This window comes from Chinchilla lanigera, unplaced genomic scaffold (genome assembly GCF_000276665.1).
Source record: "Chinchilla lanigera isolate Chin_1 unplaced genomic scaffold, ChiLan1.0 scaffold00009, whole genome shotgun sequence".
In the NCBI taxonomy this organism is placed as follows: domain Eukaryota; kingdom Metazoa; phylum Chordata; class Mammalia; order Rodentia; family Chinchillidae; genus Chinchilla; species Chinchilla lanigera.
Window position 1 is genome coordinate 10,232,697 of NW_004955410.1, and position 9,101 is coordinate 10,241,797.

General features: G+C 48.9%; 1 protein-coding gene across 15 annotated transcripts in view; it reads right to left on the reverse strand.

Moving 5' to 3' along the window:
• The window catches only part of Atxn7l1 (ataxin 7-like 1), a 224,167-nt gene that overhangs the window by 65,501 nt on the left and 149,565 nt on the right, over window positions 1-9,101 (reverse strand). Inside the window, exon 1 of one of the 15 annotated variants that reach the window (XM_005377259.2) lies at window positions 2,711-2,789. The exons of 12 other annotated variants lie outside the window; for them this stretch is intronic. The gene's annotated coding sequence lies outside the window, so the exon portion shown is untranslated. Of the gene's footprint in view, window positions 1-2,247; window positions 2,474-2,567; window positions 2,625-2,710; window positions 2,790-9,101 lie in introns of those variants that run through there. 2 more of the 15 variants (XM_005377262.2, XM_005377261.2) reach the window with 2 other exon arrangements.

Consider the following 9,101-nt stretch of genomic DNA (forward strand, 5'->3'; position numbering starts at 1 on the left):
GGTTTGGTGGACAGATTCCGACCTTCTGGCCCAATGCAGCGTTTGGCCAGGAGTTCAGTCCAGCTCCAGGTTCTGCCTTGATGCCCGGCTCTTCCCAGGGACCCCAGGCCCTGCCAGTCAGCTGTGGAGTTCCCCTGGAGTGTGAGGCAGGGGGAACCACGGCCCTGAGGCCTGGAGGGAAGAGGACTCACAAGTGCTCACTGTGAGAAGGGGCCAGACACCGGATCAATTGCAATCAAAGAGCAGATGTGTCTGCCGGCAGGAAGATCAAAGCGAGGAAGGAGGTATTGACAGGCTGGTGTCTGCAGGGGTTGGGGGGGTGGCGCCAGCGGGTGGCAGAGGCAGAGGCAGAGCTCTCAGAGAAGGAGCTGTGACACACTGTCACTTTCTCGAGGATGGTGGGGTGGGAGTGTCTGGCCAATTTAAATGCAAAAGCCTGAGGAGGAGAATGTTGATTGCCACCTCTCCCACTGCCAGCCCAGCATGAAGGCCTGCAGGTCCCCTTTCTTCCCCTCATTCACAGGGGTGGGGGGAGTTACTACACAGGGAGGGGTCCCCCCAACCATGCAAGCCTACATGCACACACCAATGCACCCCTAAACCTGAGGCTTCCAGGCAGGCCTCAATTTCCCCATACCAGCCTGACAGACTACACAGGAGAAGAAGGGACAGGGTCCCTACCCATGGGGACAGTGAATCTAATCCAAAATGAGAACTTCTATGACTTCCCACTGCAGCCACTTTGCCCAGTGTGGCTGGGGCAACCGAAGGCCAAGGTCTGAGGGTCAGTGTCAGCCTCGGTTCCAGCTCCCCAGCGCCAGTGTGCAAGCCAAGCCCCAGCTCTGGGACCAAAGGGCTCCAACTGTCCTCCACCTGCTCCGTGGGGCTGGCGTGCGAAAGCAGGGCACACCAACCATCTGAGACCCGGAGCAAGCCGGCCTCATCGTTATTCTCTGCAAGGTGGGAGGAGAGAAAAATTACGCTTTTCTGTGGATGAGAGAAACATGGAGGAGAAAGAAACGTGCTCTTGGCAGCTGTCACTGTGTCAAGATTCGGCCTAATGGTCACACTTAGTACCTTGGAAATTTCCGTTTCCACTGTCCATTCCCATTCGCGCGATTCCAGGGGAAGGGAGCGGGTTGGACCCATCTATGTGGCACCCAAGGATCTGGATCCAAGCAGACCGGCTCCTCAGAAGGCCTTCCACACGGCCTAAACGATGTTTATCACTTTCTCCCTCCTTTTCCATTTGTTTGGTTTAAAATATTTAACCCGAGGCACAATGAAGTGTCTCATTTACAGCGTTCTCTTGGACCATTAGACTGGGACGCTACACTCATTATGCTGATGAACAGAGCGCCACTTACCCATGCAAATGCCAGGAGCAGCCGCCTCCGAGGCGGGAGGTGCTCAAGGTATGCTATCAAGGGCTGCTTTGATTACACAGCCATTCAGTGGGCAAAGTGGAGCAATTTTTAGCCAACTGTTCTAGTAAATATTATGGGAAGCCCTTTTATAGAGTGCTAATTCTGGCTCAGCATTTTCATATGTGCCCAGGTTTAGTTCTCATTCAACATACGTTACAGGGTCCCCCAAAGACACCACCACCACCAGGCTAGGATGTCACACATGTCTCGAATTGGTTGGCAGGCCATCTTGTAGCTGATGACCATTTGAAAAACATCAGCATCTCAAGATCAGTCATTTTAGGTGGGGACAAACTTTAAAATCCTCTGCCCCGGGGTCATCCTTCCTCTATCCCCTCTGCTACGACCCTGAGTTCCTCTGACTGGCTCCCCGGCAGGCTGCAGGTTGCCAAATGACCACTGCAAACACGTCGTGGATGTTGGAAACAATACCCAATCACCGCATCCACCCTCGCTGCAAGTCCCAGAGGAAATGGCATCATCACTTTCATTTTACTCGGTTTGTGACTGATCAAGGGAAAACAACACCACATCCTACCCCAACGATTCGGGTCTCCGAGGTCTACGGCTGGAAAGTGAGCCCCAGAATGTTACCCAGTGGCCTCTCGGGGAAATAAGTTTTTAAGAGCAAAAATAACCCCGTGTTGCCCACATGCATTTGCTGTCTCTGTAAAAGCAGAAACGCATTTCACTTTCCACAGTTGGAACAGAAAGTCTCATGCATCCCCCGTTTCTCCAAAAAGTCTATAAATAACCCAGGATCAGCAAAATTATGCAAAACATCCTGCTAGAAGAAGAGATGTAAACTAAAACCACTTACAGAGAGGCTCAGGCTGCCAACTTAATCTGATGCTACGACGACTGCAAACATGTTGTACTTTTGGAACCTGAAGCAGTGCACACTAGCACGAGTGCCATTGCAAAAAAGAAAAAGGAAAAAGAGAAAGAATCGCAATAACAAAGCCCCAAACAGAGCAACGTGATTCCGTATTCTAGAGCAAGACCCGACGGCTGACCAGCTGCAGTCCAGACCAGCTACCCTCACTTGCTCGTACATACCAACTGTTTTGACTACAGGCACTTGTTAAACACAGAGTTTCAGGTCCTACCAGTTGGACACCAGAAGTTCATAGAACTCACCCCGTGCCAAGAACAACAAGCCCAGAAAGCGAAACGGCTGCCTCCTGCGACTGTTTTGTTAACTGTTTATGCGAGCCCCAAAGCAACTGGGTAAGGATTAGGAATCAAAAAGCACTTAAGTAATGAAAGCAAAAGATTACCACCTTGAAGGAAGTGTAGATGTTGGCGGATAAAGGACAGACGTCAAGCGACTTTATCGGTGGGGTGGGTGGGTGGTTTTCGGAGGCAAGAAATGGTGGGGGGAGGGGTGGTGTCACATGACACTGTGGTTATTAGCAGAAGGAACTGGGTGCTTCCTCCCAGCATCTTTTACTGGAGAGTGACTTAAAGAGATTCTGCAAATGCTAGGGTTCACATCTGGGTGCACATCTGGGTTCACATCTGGGGGCGACAGCAGTAACGTCGGATCCTGCAAGTTGGCCCTGTTCCACACAGAACAAAAAGGATGCGCTGAATGAATGTTTTCTCCAGGGGCAAGAAAGGGACGTCTCAGTTTCCTGCTGAGCGGCCAGGCCATTGGCACACACAGGAAGCCAAAGGCCACTGCCCTGGGGGTAGGGGACAGTGACCCTGGGATGGCTGCACTCTCCCTATTTAATGAGGGTGGCTGGGAACACGGATCGGGACTGGAGTCTATTTGTCCCGACTACACAAAAAGGAACCCTGAAATCGCTCTGCAGGGTTTTCCGTTTCTTCTTCACAAGACATCAGACAATATTGAATTTTAGGGCCAAGACAATTAAACATTAAATTTTAGCGTTAACTGAAGACTTGAGAAAACTGGGTCCTAAAGCACTACGGTGTGTGTAGGTAAGAGTGGGGCATTTTAAATTACAGACTACATCTAACACCCTCCTATACCTCTCTTCTTTAACTGTCTTACCTCCTATCTACCTAGCTACCTATCTATCCATCCACCCACCCACCTGCCTACCTACCTACCCACTTACCTACTGTGGCCCTCCTCTACTCCAGCAGGTTTAGGAGGTGAGCAAAGAGAAACAGGTTCTAAAGGCTGCTGTAAGCCAGGTGTGGTAGTGCACGTCTGTGGAGGCTGAGGCAGAAGGACTGCAAGTTTGAGCTCAGTCTGGGCAATTTAGTGATTTAGTGAGACTCTGTCTCAAAATTAAAAAGAAATAAAGGCTGGGGGCTGGAGAGCTAGCTCAATGCAATGTTCCAGGTTCAATCTCCACCTCCACCACCCCCCCCCCAAAAAGGCTACTGTAACCACAGGGGCCAGATTCAGGTTTATTATGGAAGTAAACGTGTCCCTTTGGTTCTGGGGTCACCCATGCTATGGTGATGAATGGAACCCTGCGGTGGTTGTCTCTTCCTCCTAGAGGGGCTCATGTTTCAACTGCATGCAGATGGTTCACTGGAATCTGAAGTAGAGCTCCCTGCAGTGCAGTGGCTGACAGATGAGGGGACAAAAAGGCTGCTGAGAGCATCCTAGAAGAGGACACAGCCTGCGGGGAGGCAGGTGGGGTACAGCAGAGGGACAGACTCAGCTGGGGAGAAGGTCCTGGTCCTGGTCTCACAGACAGCTAAGTTCGGTAGAAATACTGTAGGGAGTCAGACAGGGCTGGGGCCTCCAGGGAGTCAGCGCAGAAGATAAGAAAGATAAGAACCCATCACAACTGTGGCTGGAGGCGCATTCATTGAAGGCCAGGCCTCAGGATAAGGACCGACTACACCTACCTACCTTCCCTAGGGATAAGCGATAATGATAATAATTTATATTCTAAATAGGCATGAGTCACTGGGGTGAGGGACCAGAACCTCCTGACCCATCCCCTCCAAGAAAGGTCCTTGTTCTTTCCATGTACAGTGGAAAGAACTACGTGATTTGCTCTCCCATTGGATCTACATTACCTGAGTGGCTATACTTGTAATCTTATTGGTTGATCATAATTTTGTCCCACATTGTACCTACCTTGTGATTTTTGTACCCCCCTCATGACTTAGTCCTATAAAATCTCCCCTGTAAATCAGAGTCCTCAGCAACCTACTTTCTGGGTCTCCTTCTATCTCTCAGGAGTTGTCTCTCCCTCAGTAAACCTACTCTTAACTTCTGTGTTCCTCAGAATTCACTGTTCAATGTTGGGGAACACAAACTCGGCGTACTGGACATCTAGCAGGTTGGGAGTTGTAATATTTCCCTATATCATTTGGAGGTCCTGTACCATCAGAAGTGAGGTTTTCAACCAACCTTGGCCCCGGGGCTGACAACTGACCCATTCAAGTGGCCCCAGAACTTGGGAGCCCAACCTGTTACGTGGAGCTCTGCAGTTCCCATGTCTCCTTGCACATCCTATTACTGGATCCTCAGAAACGTCCTCTGAGGTGGATGTGAAGGGCTGCTACGTCACCCCATCTTATACAGGAGGAAAACAGAGGCACAGAGGAACGTAGGACTTTCCCAGGACCACACAACCAGAAACACGGTCTGCTGTTCAATCCTTGTCCTTTTTCCCCCTCCCCTCCCCTTTTCTGGTGCTGGGGATCTAACCCAGGGCCTTACGCACGCTAAGCACATGCTCTACGCTGAGTTACACCCAAACCCTCACAAAGCACTTTAAACATGGCATGGATTATTATTTCCATCTTCACAGACACCTAAACTGAGATTCAGAGAGGTCATGAGCTCTGGCCAGAGCTACACAGCACACTGTAAGCAGCTCCTGCCTAGCCCTCTTTGCTTGCCTTTGTTTCCAGAAAACAGAATGCTAGAACTAAAAAAATCAATAAAATTGTTTGGTTATAAAAGCACAAGATCTCCCTTGAGTTTTCCAACCTTCTAGGTCTCCAGGGCTTTTCTGGAGCAGTTCTTCTGCACTCCAGCGCTACTACTGCAAGGAAGACAACCCTCTCGGCCCAGTCTGAACCCTGTTCTTTGACTTGGTCAGTGATCCCCCCACCAACCAGGGGCTCCTCCCCAGTCCTGCTCTAAGAAGAGGATAGTTGAGTGGCAGCAGACCCGCTGAGCTGTGCATTAGGGGGCCTGTGTGTCTGGGGTGTGTGGTCCTGCATGCAGAGGGAATGTGGCTTAGCACACAATGTGGGGGACCTCTTCTCCAACATGCGTTTCCAAGTTAGGTCTCTGCTGGGGTCTTCTGCCACTTAAAATATGGGATCATATAAAGGCTCCCACTCCGAGCCACTGCTGAAGCAGGGGTGACATTACTATTATTTGATGTACTTAAGTAGGGTCATTGCAGGGTTTGGTCATTTGCTCCAAGGGGATATGAGCGTGGGTTACTGCAGATGGCTAGGAGGTTTGTAGTATTAAATAAACTATCAGGAACTGAAGGCTCAGCAAGTCAGGGCAACAGGGGGAGGGACACTCCTAGGGGGAGGGACACTCTGAATACAGTGATAGCATCATCACTATACACACAACCAATCAGAAAACTGCTATTTTTTTTGCGGGGGGGGGGTACTAGGAATTGAATTCAGGACCCTGCACTTGCTAGGCAGGCACTTGTGCCACTGAGCTATATCCCCAGCCCCAAAAATGCTATTCTGGACCAGTCAGAAACTTGCTATTTTCAGTCCCTTATTTGAATCTAGTCCTGTTTGCAGGACCAATCCGAAGGTGCTCTTTCAATCCTTCATTTGCATATGTGGGCACAGCCAGTTGAAAGACACTATTCTGGATCCATGCACATATGTGTCTTTAACACCTGTGTAAATACATGTAACAGGAAGACACAGGAATATTTTGATGGGACACTTATAGAGTGTGATGCCAAGTGAATATTTCATAGGACAGTTGTCTATCCCAATGGCTTATTTGCATGGCAGAGAGATAAACTGGGAATTTTGGGTACAAAGACCCCCTTATCCTAGGGGCCACGGTGAGCCTTTCACTGGCCTCCTCTTACTCTGCAGAGCTACTTCTTTTCTGCCTTCAATAAATGCACACTTTTGCTGCCTTTTCTGTGTGTCGTGTCCAATTCTTTTTGGGACGCCAAGGACCTGGGAAGAAGCCTTCCAGGGCTCTCCAGCTGATAACATCGGGGCCAGGGCCAGGGATACTGAACGTAATGCAGGAGGGAAGTTGGGCAGGAGTTGTGATTAGAAAGTTCTAGAACGTTTTGTCATCCCCTGTGAACCTGCCTATCCTTGGAAACACAATCCCAGACACCACAGAACAAAAGGCCAAGGAAGCTGGGTGTCAGGATGGGCTTTACACTGAATGTCACTAAGGCAGCCTAGTTCACGAACGTTAATCGTATCTTACTGTGCCTGTTGACCAGAAAAACTCTGTGGCTTGATGGGATGTCCATGTGGGGCCTCCCGCTCACCCTGAAGGGGGTTATTTGAGGTTGTTTTGGTAACCACATGACATTTGCATCCATGCCGCTTGGAAGAGTGTGAGTACTGGATAGCTCAGAAGTCCTGGCAGGAAAACCTGTTTGCTTACAAGATACAAAGTGGGCAGAATATTTCCAGGTAATTTATGACTCTTCTGAGCATAGAGGCCATTTCTGAAAAACCAAAAAGTAGGACACACCATTTGACAAGCACTGATGTATTTAGGGGAGCCAGGGCAAGCTATTTACAATGAAAATTGAAAATCCACATGGCCTGGCTAACACATGCGAAATGCCAAGTTAGTAAAAGTGGAGCTAACGCAGTGGCAGGGGTGCACTGCGGCTGGTGCTGGTGTGCTGGTGTGCTGCACCACCACGGGACAGAAAAACACTGCCTTTCCACTACAGATACAGAAGGCGGTTTGGGGATCACCGGTGCTGGGGCAAGGGCGCCGACGGCCCTGCGCTTCGACTGGGCATTTATCCTGAGGAGCAAAGCTGTGTCAGTGCACACACAGAGAGAAGGCTGGTCAGGACCAGTGCAGGCTTTTAAACAAGGTCTGGATATGCAGAGAGCTGGTCAGAACTAGGGCAGGAGGAGGCAGGAAAGCAAGGGGTGTGTGCTGACAGCTGGGCCCTGGTGCGTTCAGCCTGAGCCTGTGTGCCTCGGCGCTCTCCCCTGGATTCACCAGATTCACAGGGCTAAGCCACCCTGCCTTATCATTCCTGTGATGAGCTTTTAGTTTGATCCTCTGTGATGCAGATCCACAACAAGACACTGCAGCCAACATCACAGGATTAGTACTCCACAGATGGGGTCACATACCCTGGATATTTTAGCAGAGCACCTATTTCAACCAGCCTTAGCCAGTACTGTGCTCCAGCTCGAAACATCACCTTACAGAGGGGTCAATAAATACTGGCTGACTGCAGTGTAGGCCACCAGTGACCTCCAGAGGGCCACATCTGGATCTCACCTATCCTCATAGGCCAATGCCTGCAAGAGCCCAGAAACCTTGCTGTGTGCTTTTAATACATTTTGAATGAATGAAAAAAGTCTCTCTGAATCGGAATTACAAAGATATATGTGTACCTTACTAGATGCATCTGGAAAGTGGATATTTTATATTAAATATGCAGCAACTTCAGTTTTTTTTTGAGACAGGGTCTTCCTGTGTAGTCCAGGCTGGCGTTAGACTTGTGGTAATCCTCTTGCCTCAGCCTCCCAAGTGCTGGGATTGTAGGCATGCGCCACCACGCCTGGCTAATTTCAGTGTGTTTTTTATAAAGCTGTTTGTGGTTCAAGATAGGAAGATGGTAGGGAGGCTTTCTACCCAAAACTCACAATGCCAAATCTTTAAAAGAGTTGAAATTGCTGGGTATAGTAGGGCACACCTGTGATCCCAGTTCTCTGGGAGGTTGAGGCCGGAGGATAGTAAGTTTAGCTTAGCCTGGACAATTTAGCAATTTAGTGAGACTCTGGCTATAAACAAAAAAATAAATCGGGATGGGGATTCAGCTCGTTGCAAAGGCCCTGGGCTCAATCCCTGGAGACACACACACACACACACACACACACACACACAAAGTTGAAGCCATTCAACTTTCCTGTGTAACAGGAATTTTTCAAAATGATCTTCACTCCACTGTACTTTGTTTTGAGGGTATGGGTTCAACCACCAGGGGATGGAAAATATTTGGAAAGAAACTCATCTGTCTTGAACATGTCCAGACCTTTTTTGTCATTCTTCCCTAAACAATGCAGCGTAATGAGTACAACTATTCACATTTACGGAGCACTTATGTTGCATTAGGTATTATAATTAACATGCTGATGATTTAAAGTATATGGGATGATGTAGGTTGGTTATGCAAATACAATGACATTTGTTGTTGTTGCTGTTTTTGCCATGGGCCTTGCAGATGCTAGAAAAGTGCTCTGCTGCTGAGCCTCAGCCTAAGTTGTGCCACTCAGTGTCAGGGACTTGGGTATCTACGGAGTTTGGAGTCCTGGTGTGGGGTTGGGATGCTGTTCCGGACGCAGTCCCCAAGGATACCTAAAGGTAACTGTGCTTCCAACATTATTTGATCCTTTTCTTTTTTCTTTTTTTGCTGATAACTCAAGGTGGCTGTTAAGAGCATTCATTGCTGTAAAACTGTGATGGCTTCAGAGCCTACAACTGTAATCTTTGAACTTTTTTTTTTTTTTTTTTTTTTT